This window comes from Aquarana catesbeiana, linkage group LG12, assembly GCF_042186555.1.
Source record: "Aquarana catesbeiana isolate 2022-GZ linkage group LG12, ASM4218655v1, whole genome shotgun sequence".
NCBI lineage: Eukaryota > Metazoa > Chordata > Amphibia > Anura > Ranidae > Aquarana > Aquarana catesbeiana.
The window spans coordinates 150,477,025-150,496,053 of record NC_133335.1 but is presented as its reverse complement, the minus strand read 5'-3'; the positions used below and the strand labels follow the sequence as shown (position 1 = coordinate 150,496,053).

At 44.2% G+C, this 19,029-nt stretch overlaps 1 long non-coding RNA gene across 1 annotated transcript; it reads left to right on the top strand.

The window, feature by feature from the left end:
* Positions 1 to 248: 248 nt before the first annotated feature.
* On the top strand, positions 249 to 16,821 carry LOC141114084 (uncharacterized). The gene is made up of 4 exons (XR_012236867.1): positions 249 to 487; positions 3,671 to 3,830; positions 15,653 to 15,811; positions 15,893 to 16,821. It is a non-coding gene; the product is annotated as an uncharacterized lncRNA (long non-coding RNA).
* Positions 16,822 to 19,029: the final 2,208 nt, after the last annotated feature.

Sequence of the window (19,029 nt, the reverse complement as noted above, 5' to 3'; positions counted from 1 at the left end):
CTTTCCTAAATGTACATAATATAACTGGGTACTAATATTTATAGGTAAAGTTGATGCAGGGAATAACTGATTGCCTTTCAGGGGATCAGGAAGGAATTTTTCACCCTGCTGTAGCAAATTGTAGCATGTTTTGCTGGGGTTTTTCGCGTTCCTCTGGATCAACTGTGGGTGAAGGATTGTGTATAGGGATTGTATTTTTTTTTTTTTTTTGATTGAACTAGATGGACTTTGTCTTTTCAACCTGACTATGTAACATGCTGTTCCTGTATTTCCACATCACTGAACATGCAGTCACATCTGTGCCTCCAACTGTTTCTCCAGCTTCCTTGTATCCTCCTCCTTGTTCTCAGTCCACTCTCTGCAATCTCTTCCCCATTTGAAACAATCCAAAGGTCGGGTTGTGAGCGGGACACAGCCCAGATCCGCAGGACACCAGGAATTTGGTATAATTCAGGTACAGTCCTGCAGAATCCAGGACTGTTGGGAGGTATGTATACAGTACATACTAACACACACACACACACAAAATCACATATACACACTAAAGTCGGCCATAGACAATTTGAATCTCGGCCTGTTCAGCAGGTTTCAAACCATGTATGAGCAGGATGAATCGATCAACTTGGGTACCTCCAGCCTGTCAGATTTTACATGTGTAGCACTGACCCCCGAAGGAGCTGCTGGTATTTGATTGGGCCTGTACTCTGCTCCTACACCCCCTATAACTTGGCTCAGTCCCCTTGACACAGCTGTGGTGCAGTGTTAGTGTGAAACTAATAGTGATGGACAACCCCACAATGTGCAGTATATCAATAATATATCTTTGTTATTACTTGGGTGTCCGATGTTCCACCTGCTGGAAAAGGAACAACACTCCACACAAATTGTACTCAACCAGGAACGTAATTTTACTGGAATTGGTATAAAGAAAATAATTACAGTATTTGCACCGTCACACAAACGTAGTGCAACAGTCCAACAAGTATTCACAACAATTTGTACATATAAAGTTGTGTCAACTGGTCTCTGGAAGTGCGTCTCCAAGTGGGACTAATGCCAGAATGGGAAACACCTTACTTCTGGGCACCTTCCCACTTCCAGTGCGCCCTTATAGCACAAGAAGACAATGTTGGTAAATGAAACACAAATGCAATGCCCAGGGAGCTCCCCCTGCTTTAGAGTGTAAACTCTCTATTAACCAGAAATAGGATACAAGGCCTTGCAATGAAAGAGGCAGTCTTTTAGGTCTTCTGTCTTCTGCTAGCTATTTATGAATTATAGATTGTAATCCAACGGTTAAATAAACCAGGGTTAGATAAAGTGGATGTTGAAAATTATCCTTGTAGTGTAGTAACCTGCAACTGTCTCGGATGCAATTAACTTTATGAACTTTATGTAACACAGTGCTAGTAGTATAGAAAAGGGTAGGCCTATTTGAACTCAGTCTTTAGTTCCTTAAGATCTCCTGTGTGGGACTACAAGTCCCAGCACACTGTGTTACAGATTCAGGTGTATAAAAGTGCGTTAGGAAAACTTTGGGCGGCAGCACTCTCACCACACTGGGTCCCGACAGATGGATGCCTCCGCTCCACCAGATCTCAGTCTATTTGCTACGGCCACGCCATCACACTGCTCCGTTTCACAGACGACCGGGAGTCCTCGGTTACCTCCTTCAAGGGTCTCTGGAACGATCACACTGCTACTCCAGCACGCTGTGATGTAAGGCAGGATCAAAGGTTTCTGTTCCGATCCGCACTATGTAGGCAGCAACTCTGTGGAACACCTCCTCACAGATCGCTACACATGCAATGAATTATAGTAGCTAGAAAAAATAACTGTGTTCTCCCAGTGAGGACAGCTTCCCCCACAGGGAGAATACAATGGCTCTGTGGGAGGGATTCCTTCATTAATACAGACTGCAAGGAAATCACTCTGTCTATGGCTGGCTTAACACAAATACTAAGTATTGCATTTTTACCACCCCTCAACAACCACCCACTTTTTAGCTGGAAAGGCTGCGGCCAGGGGTGTACACATGCCACAGCAAGAATTCTATCTTGTGCCACACTTGGTGTGAATAGGGCCACGCTGCAACTGTCCCACAATTGCGCACAAAGCATGTGGTTGCAGCATGGTAGTCCATCATTTAGGGGGTCAAAAGTGGCAATGCAGATCGCTAGTGTAAAAGAGGCCTAATGCCGCATAGACACGAGCGGATTTTACGGCAGACTTGGTGCGGCGGACTTTTCGACGGACTTTCCGAATGAACGGACTTGCCTACACACAATCAACCAAAGTCTGACAGATTCGTACCTGATGACGTACGACCGGACTAAAACAAGGAAGTTCATAGCCAGTAGCCAATAGCTGCCCAAGCGTCGTTTTTTTCCGTCGGACTTGCATACAGACGAGCGGACTTTTCGACCAAACTCGAGTCCGTCGGAAAGATTTGAAACATGTTTCATTTCTAGGTCCGTCAAACTTTTGGGAAAAAAAAGTCTGCTGGAGCCCACACACGATCGAATTATCCGCCGGACCAAGTCTGCCGTAAAGTCCGCTCGTGTGTATGCGGCATAAGACGCATACACACTACAACTTACCCCCCCACCCACCCCCAAAATAAGCTCTCACACACACCTATCTACGTCTTCACAGGTGTTGATGCAGAAGCATGTACTGTTGTCTCCTGTCAGTCTGGAGCTCTCAGCTTCCTTTCCCTCTCTCAGGGGTCCTTGTGGCTCCCTTCAGCAGCTGCCTCTGGTACTGCCCACTGTGAGGCTTAGGTGTCCCTGCCACTGCCTGAGTAATAAGCACCCCCCACCCACCTTGTTTGCAAGGGTGCAATTGTGAGCAAGACAGCCTGGATCTGCAAAATAACAGGACATTACTAAAATGGCAGGACTGTTGGGAGGTATACTATTATCAATTACATTGTTCTTGGGTATCTCTGAGAACTAAGGATGAGCTCAGGCGTGTCCGCAAACAGCACATGCAGAGCCCGCCAGGAAGTCGGCACTGCACATCGCTAATCACAAGCAGTGAGACATTTCCCAATCTCTGCAGCCGCACATCAAGACAATGTCTCACTGCTTGTGATTAGCACTCCGCAATGCTGACTTCCTGGCGGGCTCTGCACGTGCTGTTCGCCTGAGCTCATCCTTGTGGCCTGTACACACGATCGGAATTTTGGCCAGAAAAAACCTTGGATGGTTTTTCCGAATGAATTCCGCTCAAGCTTGGCTTGCAAACAGACGGTCACACAAAAGTTCTCTGAACTTTCGACCATCAAGAACGCGGTAACGTACAACACATACGACGGCACTAGAAAAGGGAAGTTCCATGCGAAGCGATGATTCTGAGCATGTGTGGTTTTTTGCACGTCGGAATTGCATACAGACGAACGTAATTTCCAATAGGAACTTTTTCCGACAGAAAAATGGAGAACCTGCACTCAATCTTTTGCTGGCAGAAATTCCGCCAGCAAAAGTCCGATGGAGCATACACACGGTCGGAATTTCCGACCAAAAGCTCACATCGGACTTTTGCTGGCGGAATTTCCGATCATGTGTACGGGGCATTACTGAGGACTAATAAAGAGGGCAGGGTTCTGTAGTCCTATCTTGTTTCTATTGACCTTCTAAAGTGTGGTAAATTAATGTTGTCACTCTAGGACAGGAAGCGTGTTACTGGAAGAATCATTGGGTGAAAATAAAGTAAGAAAAAAAGCTTGGAAAAAGAAAACAATACAGCCACCACATCTAAGGACAATGGAAATAGACGTCACTACTGCTGAATCATTTCTTCTTCTTTCAAATCAACAAGCTTTATTGGTAATACAAAAAAGAATCATAGACAGCACTCAATTGTTTTTGTCCATAGAGCAAATCAGGTACACCCAGACTGTACTCCTCTCTTCTGATGCGTTCCTCCCCGTATGTGGCTTAGTTATAGAAGCCAACTTCTTTATGCATGTAGGGTCACCACCTTCCCAGTATTTCACCAGCCTGGCCATTAAAAGGGAAGTAGTTGCCAATGTTATTGATTGATTATAAGAGGATTACAAGGCTGGTATTTTCTCCCAAAAAAGGTGGTGACCCTATATGCATATGCTGTTGTAAGAAGAGTCCAGAATGTATCAGAACAACAACGTGCATTAGCACGCATGCACAAACCTGTTATGCTTGCTAAGCAGTGTATGCAAGGCACACTAGCACACCCGGCACTGGTTTCAGTGCCAAATGGCCCATTTAATTTGGATTGTGGAATAAACAGATTGCTGAGCGGTTTTTAGCTAGTTCCTGCTTTTCATGTGCCCTGACCTGCTACATTTGATTTCCTGTGCATGAGCTGGCTTGCCTTTGAGCTGTCTTTGGATTCCTGCCTACCTGTTGTGACCTCACGTTTGTATCCTGACTCTGTCTAAGCTTTATATTCCTGTACCTTACTGTCTAACTGTTGATGACCTTTTGGCTTGTGTCCTGGCTATGCCCTGTCTTCTGATCACTGTGTTCTAGCCTCTGGTCCCTGTCTGGTGATCCACAGTCATCCATACCCTGCAACCAACGGCTGGTGCTGCATGCTACATCGGCCCTCGTGCCACTCTGTGACCTCACATCTCCTGTCACTATTACCAGGGGTGTTAGACAAGTGGTGCAATAGCAGCCCCCTCTCCAGCTCGATCTCTAACAGGTATGTGACAGTTGTTCACATATTCCAGTGATATCACAAAAAAAAACAATGGGCTTCTACATTTTTTTAAGATCCCCAAATCTGTATATTTTTTTCAAGCAGAAGATCTATAGAATAAAAATTGTTAGTAAAAATAATTTGTTTCACAATATTTGCAGTAATGGTTAAAGGGTTAGTTCACCTTTACCAAAAATCTGCCTATGTAGGTAAGGGGTGCCTGTAGATAAAATCAAACAGTGCCGCTTTGACTAAAGTTAAATAATGCCCTTGCTATAGGTGTAGGCCTTTTATGTAACTTCTAAAGCTTGGACAATAAACTGGCAGATGTCAGACTGAAGATGGCATTATCCTGTCTTGCCTTGTTTCTAGGACCTTGCTAGGACAATCCCAGCCCTTACTACTCACCTTTATCACAGGAGTGAGCTCTCAAACCCCTAAACATGTCTGTTCCACTATCTCCTCCATCTCTGCATCCCTGACCTCAAGGTCACCCCTCACCTGCAACATTTTCTCCAGCTTAGTGCAGCACAGCACACAGCAGTGCATTCCCAATCATTTTTGTGCACTGCAACATAGGTATGTTAAGAAGATGTGTCAGGTTGTCATTTAATATGACTGGCAGGCAATCTAATAAATCAATAATAGCACCTATTTTCTGTAAACATTTCCTTCAGCAATTACAGGAAATAATTACATCTGTGAATAAGGTTGTGACCTGGCCTGGTATTTACTGATGTCTGACCAATGACTTGACTTCTTTCAAATGTTACCAATAGGAAATAGGTCACCAGGCTAAAAAAAGTGGTGCTAATCCACTAATTCTGAGATATTCATGTTTGCACACATCCTTATAGCCCACGCTGTTCACTGTGATTGCCATCTAAGTGGTTCATCTAACAATATTTAGGCTTTCTTTCATTTTTCACCTGGTGGTCTGGCCAGTAAGTCTGTTGTTTTTCACCAGAACAAGCTGTCTTGCAGATGCATCAGCTACAGGAATGAAGCAAATTATTTACCACTGACAGAGGGGCTTACATTGATCAGCTTTTATGTATTTATGTAAAACCTTAATCCCAAAAGGAAAAAAAAGTTTGCTATAACTGATTATAAAGTATTAGCTGAAGTTTGGCTTCCATTTTTAGTGTATTTAAATCTGCTAGTACATCTAACAGACAATGCCATACTTGCCAACAGTTCCAACAGACAGCAGCCGCCTATCATTGGCTAAATCTGCAGTCAGAATGACATCTTTCCCCTGTACGCCCCCCAATCGAACTACTGCTGTTGCTTGTGTGAGCGGGATGTGCACTGCTCCGATCACATGGGATAAATAGGAGAGCAGGGCCAGCAGAGATCAGAGCAGCACACATCCTGCCTGACGCAAGCAGCAGTAGTAATAGTAAGATGCTCCATGATCTCAGAGGTTCTTCCTTACCCCCTGCAAAGCACCAGAGGAGTGCTGGAACATGCGGTGGGGGAAGGTAGTGGGAGGAGACGTACACTGCTCTTCCTACTACTGACCTCTGTACACTGCTCTTCCTACTACTGACCTCTGTACACTGCCCTACAAACTACTGACCTATGTACACTGCCCTACCTACTACTGACCTCAGTACACTGCCCTACCTACTACTGACCTCAGTACACTGTCCTACCTGCTACTGACCTCAGTACACTGCCCTTCCTACTACTGACCTCTGTACACTGTCCTAGATACTACTGACCTCTATACACTGCCCTACCTACTACTGACCTCAGTACACTGCCCAACCTGCTACTGACCTCAGTACACTGCCTTTCCTACTACTGACCTCTGTACACTGCCCTACCTACTACTGACCTCAGTACACTGCCCAACCTGCTACTGACCTCAGTACACTGCCTTTCCTACTACTGACCTCTGTACACTGCCCTACCTACTACTGACTTCAGTACACTGCCCTTCCTACTACTGACCTCTGTACACTGCCCTTCCTACTACTGACCTCTATACACTGCCCTACCTACTACTGACCTCAATACACTGCCCTTCCTACTACTGACCTCTGTACACTGCCCTAGCTACTACTGACCTCTATACACTGCACTACAAACTACTGACCTATGTACACTGCCCTACCTACTACTGACCTCAGTACACTGCCCTTCCTACTACTGACCTCTGTACACTGCCCTAGATACTACTGACCTCTGTACACTGCCCTAGATACTACTGCCCTACAAAGTACTGACCTTTGTACACTGCCCTACATACTACTGACCTCTGCACACTGCTCTACATACTATTGACCTCTGCACACTGCTCTACATACTACTGACCTCTGTACACTGCTCTACATACTACTGACCTCTGTACGCTGCCCTACATACTACTGACCTCTGTACGCTGCCCTACATACTACTGACCTCTATACACTGCTCTACATCCTACTCACCTCTGTTCACTGCCCTTCCTACCATTGACCTCTATACACTGCCCTACATACTACTGACCTTTGTACACTGCCCTACCTACTTCTAACCTCTTTACACTGCCCTACATGCTACTGACCTTTGCACAGTGCCTTGAAAAAGTATTCACACTCCTTGAATTTTTCCACATTTTGTCATGTTACAACCAAAAACGAAAATTTATTTTATTGGGATTTTATGTGAGAGACTAATACAAAGTGACACATAATTGTGAAGTGAATGAAAAATTATAAATGGTTTTCAGTTTTTTTTTTACAAATAAATATGTGAAAAGTGTGGCGTGCATTTGTTTTCAGCCCCCACGAGTCAATACTTTGTAGAACCAACTTTCACTGCAATTACAGCTGCAATTCTTTTTGGGGATGTCTCTACCAACTTTGCACATCTAGAGAGTGAAATTTTGCCCATTCTTCTTTGCAAAATAGCTCAAGCTCTATCAGATTAAATGGAGAGCATCTGAGAACAGTAATTTTCAAGTCTTGCCACAGATCCTCAAATGGTTAGGTCTGGACTTTGACTGGGCCAGTCTAACACAAACATGGTTTGATCTAAACCATTCCATAGTAGCTCTGGCTGTATGTTTAGGATTCGTTGTCCTGCTGAAAGGTAAAGCTCTGCCCCAGTCTCAAATCTTTTGCAGACTTAATAGGTTTTCTTCTAATGCCGCGTGCACACGGGCGGACTTTCAGTCCGGACTGGTCCGACGGACCGAATCCAGCGGACAATCTGACCGTATGTGGGCTGCATCGGACTTCCGACGGACCGTTTCGGTCGTAAATCCGACGGACTTTAGATTTGAAACCTGCTTCAAATCTTTACGTCGTAACTCCGCCGGACTCAGTTCCTAACAGAGAGCCCGTTCGTCTGTATGCTGGTCCGACAGACCAGATACGACGCAAGGGCAGGGTACTATATCTTGCACTCGCTGCAAAAGGAAAAACAAATTTTCCTATTGCGGTGAGCACCAGGGGGAGGCGACAATGTTCCTTAGGTCTGGTGTGGATTTTAAGGGGAACCCCCTATGCCGAAAAAACGGTGTGGGGTCCCCCCAAAATCCATACCAGACCCCTATCTGAGCACACAGCCCGGCCGGTCAGGAAAGGGGGTGGGGATGAGCGAGCGCCCCCCCTCCTGAACCATACCAGGCCGCATGCCCTCAACATGGGGGGTGGGTGCTTTGGGGGAGGGGGCGCCCCCCCACCCCAAAGCACCTTGTCCCCATGTTGAAGAGAACAAGGGCCTCTTCCCGACAACCCTGGCCGTTGGTTGTCAGGGTCTGCGGGCGGGGGGCTTATCGGAATCCGGGAGACCCCTTTAATTAGGGGGGCCCCCAGATCCCGGCCACCCACCCTATGTGAATGAGTATGGGGTACATCGTACCCCTACCCATTCACCTAGGGAAAAAAGTGTCAATAAAAAAAACACACTACACAGGTTTTTTAAGTAATTTATTAGACAGTTCCGGGGGTCTTCTTCCGACTTCACCGCTGTCTCCGGCCTCTTCTCCCGGTGTACGGTTCTTCTCCCGCTCTCCGGCCTCTTCTTCCGGTGTTTGACCTCTTCTCCCGGTGTCCGATTCTTCTGCCGGCTCCTCATGCCCCGGGACTGTGACGTCATAAGGGGGTGGGGTGCTCAGATAAGGGTCTGGTATGGATTTTGGGGGGACCCCCATGCCGTGTTTTCGGCGTAGGGGGTTCCCCTTACAATCCATACCAGACCTAAGGGCCTGGTATGCCCCGCAACGGGGCTCGCAAGGCGCCAATCTCGCCGATAAAAGCGGCGAGATTGACTTCCTTTTCTAGTCTAGTCGTACCGAGTCACGTTCAAAATGAACGGACTTTTTCGTGTGTGGGCAAGTCCGTTCATTTGGAAAGTCCGCCTTAACTCCATCGGGAACTAGGTCCGTCGAACCAGTCCGGTCGGAAAGTCCGCCCGTGTGTACGCTGCATAAGATTGCCCTGTATTTGGCTCCATCCATCTTCCCATCAACTCTGACCAGCTTCCCTGTCACTACTGAAGAAAAGCATCCCCACAACATGATGCTGCCACCACCATGTACCACCATGTTTAACAGTGGGGATGGTGTGTTCAGGGTGATGTGAAGTGTTAGTTTTCCACCACACATAGCGTTTTGCTTTTAGGCCAAAAAGTTCAATTTTGGTCTCATCTGACCAGTGCACCTTCTTCCACACGTTTGCTGTGTCCCCCACATGGCTTCTCGCAAACTGCAAACAGGACTTCTTACGGCTTTCTTCCAACAATGACTTTCTTTTTGCCACTCTTCCATAAAGGCCAGATTTGTGGAGTGCACGACTAACAGTTGTCCTGTGGACAGATTCTCCCACCTGAGCTGTGGATCTCTGCAGCTCCTTCAGAGTGACCATGGGCCTCTTGGCTGCTTTTCTGATTAATGCTGCCCTTGCCTGGCCTGTCAGTTTAGGTAGGTTTGCAGTTGTGCCATACTCTTTCCATTTTCGGATTATGGATTTAACAGTGCTCCGTGGGATATTTTAAAAAATCCTAACCCTGCTTTAAACTTCTCCACGACTTTATCCCTGACCTGTCTGGTGTGTTCCTTGGCCTTCATGATGCTGTTTGTTCACTAAGGTTATCTAACAAACCTCTGAGGACTTCACAGAACAGCTGTATTTATACTGAGGTTAAGATACACACAGGTGGACTCTATTTACTAATTAGGTGACTTCTGAAGGCAATTGGTTCCACTAGCTTTTAGTTAAGGGTATCAGAGTCAAGGGGGCTGAATACAAATGCATGCCACACTTTTCAGATATTTGTTTGTAAAAAAAAATTGAGAACCCTTTATCATTTTCCTTCCACTTCACAATTATGTGCCACTTTGCGTTGATCTTGTAAAACCCCAATAAAATACATTTACGTTTTTGGTTGTAACATGATAAATACTTTTTCAAAGCACTGTACACTGCCCTACATACTACTTTTTGTTTGAAGGGTATGTTTATTAAACTGTTATAACATTACAGCGATTACAATAAGAGAAAAGTTTTTGTGCAGCAATAAGACAAAGCTTATCAAACAAAATAGTGCACTGAGATGCAACTTGGTTGCCCTACATACTACTGACCTCTGTACACTGCCCTACCTGCTACTGACCTATGTACACTGCCCTTCCTACTACTGACCTCTGTGCACTGCCCTACATGCTACTGACTTCTGTACACTGCCCAGTCTACTACTGACCTCTGTGCACTGCTCTACATGCGACTGACCTCTGTACACTGCCCATCCTACTACTGACCTTTGTACACTGCCCTACATGCTACTGACCTCTGTACACTGCCCAGCCTACTACTGACCTCTGTACACTGCTCTTCCTACTACTGACCTATATACACTGCTCTACATGCTACTGACCTCTATATACTGCCCTACATACTACTGACCTCTGTACACTGCTCTACCTGCTACCTACCTCTATACACTGTCCTACATACTACTGACCTCTATACACTGCCCTTTATACTACTGACCTCTGTACACTGCCCAACCTACTATTGACCCTGCAAGCTTTGCAGTACTCAGCAGAATGGTCAGTGTCAAATAATGCTTTTAGAGCATTTGATACAAAATTTATTTGCAATATAATTCTCTGTAAGATCTGATGGGTAGCAGCACTTTAAAGAGACGTACTGTTATAGCTCAATTAATACAGCAATGATTTTACTAACCAACAAAGCCTTCTTGGCTGTGTTTCCATCCTTATGATAAATCTTCCTGTATATACAGTATTTTAAAAACTAAATAGTTACACGTGTAGCGCCCTCTAGTTAGGTGCTAGAGTGGGGATTTTTCTGGAGAGCAAAAAAATTTCAGCAGGCCTAGCTGGTGGCTAGGCCTGCTTCTTTTCATTCTGGGCTGGGAGTGGCCTAGGGCAGGGCTGAGTGACATACAGGTAGCATCACCGCCACCACCCCTCTTCCTTCTAGAAAGTGCTAGAAGTAAAGGAGGAGCTACCTGGGGTATCTTGAGGAGCCTTGACCAATCCCCAACTTTGATTGGCAGGGGGTAGACCTCCTTAAATACCTGGGGTCAGCCCTCCTGGGGAGGAGTTGTTGGGTGGAAGAACTGGAGTGAGAGAGTGTGGAAGCTGTCGGGGCCCACGGGGAGCACTTCAGTCTGGGGGGGGTGACCCTGGGCCAGAGCTCGGGTGCATCCAGGAGTGAAGAGATCCTGGACAGAGGCAAATGAGAGAGTAAGTAGAGGACAGCGGGAGAGAACTCTTCTAAGAGTGTCCAGGGAGGACAACTGGTGACAGCCAGGAGGGCTGGTGAGTAAGCACAGTCGGGAGGACTGGGGAGGCACGCCTGAGAGAACTGGGAGATTGCAGTTTGTAGATGGGTACAGAATCAGAAGAGAGGACTGTGGGAAGGGCAGTGGAGAGAGGTAATTGCAGCCAGGCTGGCTGGCAGGGCCTGAAGAGAGCCATCTGGGATTGGTAACTGAACAGAGAACAGTTAGCACCTGAATTATCTCTACTCCACAGGGGCCCGAGGTCCCTGCCCGCAAAAGGCAGTTCATTGAGCACTGGCTGAATTAGTGTCAGGCCTAACCAATGCAGTACTAACTAGACTGGAGGAGTAACAGTCTGCAGCAAGTGAAGTGCTTGTGGAGTAACGGTGTGCAACAAGGGAAATGCTGTAGGAGTGAACTGTAAGAGGTCATAAAGCGGAGTTCCACCCATTTAAAAGTCAAAAAGTGTAGCTGTTGACTTTTAATTATCTGTCCCATGGTCCAGCGATGTGGGCACACGAAGCCCCGCTCCTCTTCTCCTTCTCTCCGTGGCGCTGGTATTCTAACTGCGGGCGCCTGGCTGTGAGCCATGCTGTGATTGGCCGGGCAATCTTCTGGGACCTGTGACGTGTCCCAGAAGATTGCAGGGAGGGAGGGGGGAGAGGTGATCCTCCTTCTGGCGCCATGCCGCCAGGGGAGAAAGTGGAAGCTGGTACATGTAAAAACAGGGTATCAGCATCCCGCCCCCTAAAAAAATAACATGCCAAATGTGGCATGTCAGGGGGTCACCAACATTTAAAGCGGAAGTTTCATTTTTGGGTGGAACTCTTTTCCGACAGGAATTGTGTGATGACAGGCTGTTGGCGGATTTTCGGCGAACAAATGTTGGATGGCAGGCTTTAAAATTTTCCACGGACAAATGTCTGTTGTCGGATTTTCCGAGCATGTGTACACAAGTCCGTCTGACAAAAGTCCAAAGTACAAACACGCATGCTCGGAAGCAAGGATGAGCCGGAAGTGGTCAGTCTTGAAAAACTTCGTAATGGAGAATTCACATTCGTGTCGCGGCAGATTATGAAATCTAGAAATGCAGCGCACATTCTCTTCTTCTTTATAATGGAATAATAATGAAGCTGCTTTGCTGGTGATACTGACGGAGTTCTGCCAAACGTATTTAAAAAGGCGTTTTTTATAGTGATATCAAGAAGAATTATTTATTTATTTTTTGGGGTCAAGTTACCACAACACCATTATCCCATAGTTTTTAAGATCAAAGATACAACTATGTTGGTGTCCTTTGTTAATTTTACATTTACAGTATTTTTTAAATGTATCTGCCTACTCCCAAACTGTCATTTCAAGTAAAACACATAGCCAAGTATTTTTCAAATTATTTTTTTTTATTTAATAGGGATCACAAGAAGGTCCTATAAAAATCAAGAGGAAGGCAGCGATGAAGAAACTGTTGGAATTGGTGAAGCCTTTATACCCCAGGGCAGACCTCAATTATGTGAAGAGCAACATTGGGAACCTGAGGAGTACATTTAAAGGGATCAAAAGAATGTCCTGGACTTCGAGAGATTGGGAGCAGCAGCAGGTGACTGGTATGTCCCCAGGCTGGGGTATTGCACAGCCTGCAGTTTTTGACAGACCAGACCAAACCCAGGCCATCGCTGTCAATGCTCCCTTCCACATCGGCTGAGGCCATTTTTTTCTTGTGCATTATTCCAAAAATAAACTCAAATAGATTAGACATGTTATCTGCCATCAAAATCAAAATTAAATAACGAAAACAAAAAGTGCATTATCTGCATACAAAAATAAATAAAGTATAACAACTAAAATCATAATTTAAAAAAAAAAGCAAATTAAAAATTGTATGGATGAAAATCCCCAGCCCATCGGCCTTGTTGGGATCTTGGAGCTGGAACTGCCAATGTCTGGCATGCTGCTGTGGTGGGTGGGGTTGCTGTGGTGGGGCATCCAAATCTGTAATATGTGTTTTTGAGTAAATTTGTTGAGGAGCTGCAGAATTAATTCCTCGCACATCCTCCTGTGCTCCCCATCCATGTCTCTTAACTTATTCGCTGTCAGACAGCCAAATGCCTCAGCTGCATCTGGGGCCGTACTGATGGCCATTGTTGCGTGGCTGAGGAAGGCAGTTGTGGCCTTGTCAAGGCTCCTGCTCTTCCTGGCCCTTTTAGCAGGAGGGCGTAGGGGAGGGATCTGGGACTCTGTGTGGCTGCTGGCCACTGGCTCCTCCAAACTGCCACTTTCCTGTGTATGAAAATGGGACATAATTAGTATTTTCTTTTGGTCATCAATCACACACAATTTTGAGCTCATGATTGTTGCAAATTGAATGTGGAGAAATAGAAAAGGCTATCATTCTGACCCCAGCATTTTTCCTTCTTGTCCCAATCATTTTTGGCCACTACTGTCTATTGATATGAAAACCACTTTGTTAAGGCAGAATTTTTTTTAACAATAACGTCTAGTTATCATCATTCTATTTTTTGGTTACAAATATGTTCAACAATGCTATACCTGGGTCAAGCTGGGCTCTTCTACATCTTCATCCTGTGTCAAAGGACAAGGGTGGACCTCAGGAACTGTGGCCTCATCCGATGTGGAAGGGAGTGTTGAGAGTGATGGCCTGGGTTGGGTTTGGTCAGACAAAAAAACGCAGGCTGTGGTAGTACCACAGCCTGGGGACATATATGTCATCTGCTGATGCTCCCGATCTCTGTGATTCCTGGACCTTCTTGTGCTCCCTATTAAACGTACTCCTCAGGTTCCCAATTTTGCTCTTCACAAAATTGATGTCTGCCCTGGGGTGCAGAAGCTTCACCAATTCCAGAAGTTTCTCCATCGCTGCCTTCCTCTTGATTTTATTAGAGTAATCCCCACTTTTCACCTTCCACAGACAGGGCAGCTCCCAGTATTGGTCGATAAACTGAGGAAAAAAGTCGGGAAAGTGAATTTATCCACCATTTTCAATTATTTATTTGATGCCTGCAAGACAGAACACAAGAGAAACCATAATATCAGGCTTAACTCATAATCTGGTCCCAATATAGGCCTCAATCTAAGCAGTATAGGCCACTAACCACCGATACTCCAATTTACAATTGTACCTTCGTTTTATGGCTCCTTTTACGTGTTGGCAATGGCGATCATTTGTCCTCCACTCCCAGATCGTTCCTAGAGCTGTTACATCGATCGCACGTTATGGCTTTATATACACTGCGCATGCTTGAAACTCTGCCCCTGTCCTTCTTTCTAGTGTATTCCCCGCCTCATCTCTTTCGGGGCAGTGGGAGAGCAAATGGCGGCGAGACAGCAGGTGTGTGGTGAGAGCAGCCATGATGAAAACCTGGAGAAGGCGACTTCCAGACCCAAGAGGAGCTATAAGGCACAAATATGTCGTTTGAAGAAATGGTGGAGATGGTGGACATCTTTGTGAAAACAGACTATGATGGGAAGCATGGGCCTTAGAGAACCCCAAATGCTAGAAAAGCCAAGATCATGGCTAAAATTGTAAGAAGTCTGCACAGGAATTTTGGAGTACGACGAAACAAGGATCAGTTGAGAAAACGCTTGTCAGACCTTAAATTGAGAGAGGAAGATCAGTATAGAAAGATCAGGAAAGTATTTGTCCTGTGTTCCTATTATTACTTTCATGCTGGTCCATGTTCTTTTCTTTACTGTGCTACAGTTTTAAATGCCAAGTTTTATTTTTGTGGACACAGAAATCTTTTGCGGGATATGAAACATCGTTTTGATCGACCACTAATACTTAGTTATCGGGAGATGCACATTAAATGCATTTGTTATGACTTATTTTGATGTAACAAAAGTTCATTAGATTGTTGTCTAGATGTGTTCAGAACTAATGAAATGTCAACTTTATTCAGTGTCAGTAGAGGACACTCAGCAGCTGTTACGCAGCTGGACACAGGAGCACCAGTGTGGGACACCATAACACCGTTGTTATGGTGTCCCACGCAGGTCCTCCAGTGGATACTAAGGGGTATCTCCATGTGTGAAACTTGCACAAAACAGATAAGTATTCCTGCTTTGGAAAGGGAAAAAATCATGTATTCAACTTGGATCTCTGCCAAAACAGACAATTGAAAGATACTTCCAAACAATGTTTCATATTACTATTTCTAGCCTAACGTATCTGTCTGCTAAGTATACCTTTTTTGGATTCACATAGGGGAGAAAAGAAGATGAACATCAGAGCTGTGTGTGGACACCAGTAACCCAGCACCTCCTAAAGATACAGAAAGTCAACTCACCACACACCCTGAAGAAGATGTTGGTGCTGATGTGCAGGAAGTACTGTGTGAAGTTCTTGAAACTGTGTCAACCACAGGTCAGTGTCTGAGACCACAGCTTCAAGTAATAGATGGATGCCTGCATATTTCTAATACATGGTGTGTTTTATATTTTTTAGGTGATGTGGATGTTGTGGAAGACCAAACTCACTTTAGCAGTGCGAGTGCACAAATACATATCAGTGAGCTCTTGGTTTGCAATAGGGAATTGGAGAAAATGAAAGAAAACATGCATGATCTCCAAAAGAGTTATCAACATCATCGATATTTTAGCTAAAATTTAAAAACCAAACATGTTTTTTTTTTTCGTTCTGTTGTACATGTGTTTGTACAGCTTTAAATTGACTAACCTTTGCACATTTTTTTAATAGTTGTTACTGTTATATTTGAATGTACGATTTCACTTTAGCAAAAGATTGACATATGAAACTGCTCCATGACTTGTCATGATCTTTTTTGTTGCCTACATTGTGTTAAACAGGATCAAACTGATGCGTTTCAGCACTTGCAGTCTTCCTCAGATGAGTAATTATGCTTTAGATGAAACACATAAGCTTGTTTCCTATTTACATTTTTGGTGAGAAAAAGAGGAATCATCAAGTTGCCAGCTCCGATTTTAACTTTGCCCATTTTTCAGGGTTGTTTGCTCCCCAGCTACAGCACCAAATTGGACAAAGCACATTGTTGAATATGGTGGGGTAGCTTGTCCAAAGTATTGTCATGTACAAAAAAGCTTGAGCCTCAATTCACACATGGGCAACACGACTTCAGCGCGACTTTGCAAGGCGACTTCAACGCGACTTGTAGCGATTTACAACACGATTTCAACTCGCCCCCAGTGTAGGCGACTTTGCCTGTGGCCAATCAGAGCTGAAGGTGTACTTTCACACATTGTACAAATATCCCTGTTTTGTATATTACTATTTCACCCAAAAACTTAAATACCTTCACCAGTTTTAGTTACATGTTTACCTGTAATGTTTTTAGTTTTCTAAGAAACTTTTATAAGAAATGTGTCTGTTAGCCAAGTTATAAAAGTAGGAACCAACTTTGTGTCTGTCCTTGCTTCTTTAGGAATGCTGTATTTTGTTTGCAGGAAAGTACAAATACGTACTTTGTTCATTTAGGATGCAAATCGGTTTGGGCAACAAAGCCTTATGAGGTGAGTGCAAAAATGAATGTAAGCCCTGGTTCACATGCTACTTTGAAATCGCATTACTTCACTTGAAGTTGCGCGATTTCTATGTAGCAAGGTCAGCGCAATTTTAGGTGCTACTTGATAGACATTTGTGTGGCTTCATGCCCAGATGTCTATTGAAGTCGCACCTGATATCGGCAAAAGTAGTGCAGGAACTACTTTTCAAATTGGTGCGGCCCCGCTAATTCTGTGTCGCACAGATTGGAACAGTGCCATTGCCTCCAATAGGCTGAGACTTGTCATGCGATTTTATCTCTCAAATACATGACAAATCGCTCCAATGTGAACCTAGGGTTTAATGTCCGAGGTCAGTGTTTCTGCACTCCACTTCTCTAGGTGCATCATCAGGTCCTGTTTTCTGTATTTTGTAAGTATAAAAACGACTGTGTGAATTACTAACCTTGAAAATGAATTTATCATCTGTGACAAAAGTAAAAAATATAGAAAATTTGACCTGGGAATGCATCTGGAGAAGGAGAGTTGGGAAACACTGCCTAAGTAATGTTAATTGTAATCTTTATGTGTTTTTAAGAATCGCAAAGCCAAAATTTGAACATGCCCACAAATGGTGACAAAATATCCTTATTTCCCTCATGATCCCATGTCTAAAATGTGTGTCTTTCCCTACATCTAGTTTGCTAAAGCCACAAAACACACAATGCGTCAACATGTGCTAGCTCCCATCATGGGGGATCAATGGACACGTTTTGGGGGTGCAACCCCTTCCTCTTACCTACTTTAGTTATGAGGAAGGGGTTGCACCCCCAAAATGCGTCCATTTATACCCTGTGATGGGAGATAGCACATCTTTAGAGACTAACCTGTTTGTACCTATACACATTTTAGGCAGGGGATCATAAGGGACATTTAACAGTTATGTCTCTACGTGGACGTGGCTTCAAATTTTGGCTTTTAGAGGGATGAGATCATCCCATCTGAGGAAGGCAACATCAACACAGTCTTGGGATACTAATGTCTCATATGGCCTTCACTTTAACCACTTGACAACAGGGCACTTCCTAACCAGACCAAGTTTCAGCTTTCTGTGCTCTCAAATTTTGAATGACAATTACTCAGTCATGCAACACTGTACCCATATGAAATTTTTGTCCTTTTTTTCACATAAATAGAGCTTTCTTTTGGTGGTATTTAATCACCGTTGGGTTTTTTATTTTTTGCGCTATAAAAGAAAAAAGACTGAAAATTCGGTAAAAAAATGAAATTTTCTTTGTTTCTGTTATAAAATTTAGCAAATTAGTAATTTTTCTTCGTAAATTTTGGCCACAATTTATACTGCTACATATCTTTGGTAAAAATAAGTACAAATCGGTGTATATTATTTGGTCTTTGTGAAAGTTATAGAGTCTAAAAGCTATGGTGCCAATATATGAAAATTGATCACACCTGAATTACTGACGGCCTATCTATATTCTTGAGACCCTAACATGCCAGAAATGTACAAATATCCCACAAATGACCCCTTTTTGGAAAGAAGACATTCCAAGGTATTTAGTAAGAGGCATGGTGAGTTTTTTGAAGTTGTCATTTTTTCCCACAATTCTTTGCAAAATCAAGATTTTTTTTTCTTTTTTTTTTTCCACAAAAATGTCATATTAGCAGGTTATTTCTCACACACCGCATATGCATACCACAAATTTCACCCCAAAACACATTCTGCTATTACTCCTGAGTATGGTGATACCACATGTGTGAGACTTTTACACAGCGTGGCCACATACAGCATGCAGCAACAACATGCAGGGAGCACCTTCAGGCGTTCTGGAGCACCCAGGCCAATTCTGACATTTCTCTCCTACATGTAAAAATCATCATTTATTTGCTAGAAAATTACATAGAACCCCAAAACATTATATATGTTTTTTTTTTTAGCAAAGACCCTAGAGAATACAATGGCGGTTGTTGCAAATTTTTATGATGGGAAGCATGGGCCTTAGAGAACCCCAAATGCTAGAAAAGCCAAGATCAAGCCAAGGTATTTGCGCAGCAATTTTTGAGCGCTTTTTTTGGAAAAAAAAACAGTTTTGTGCTTAAAAAAAA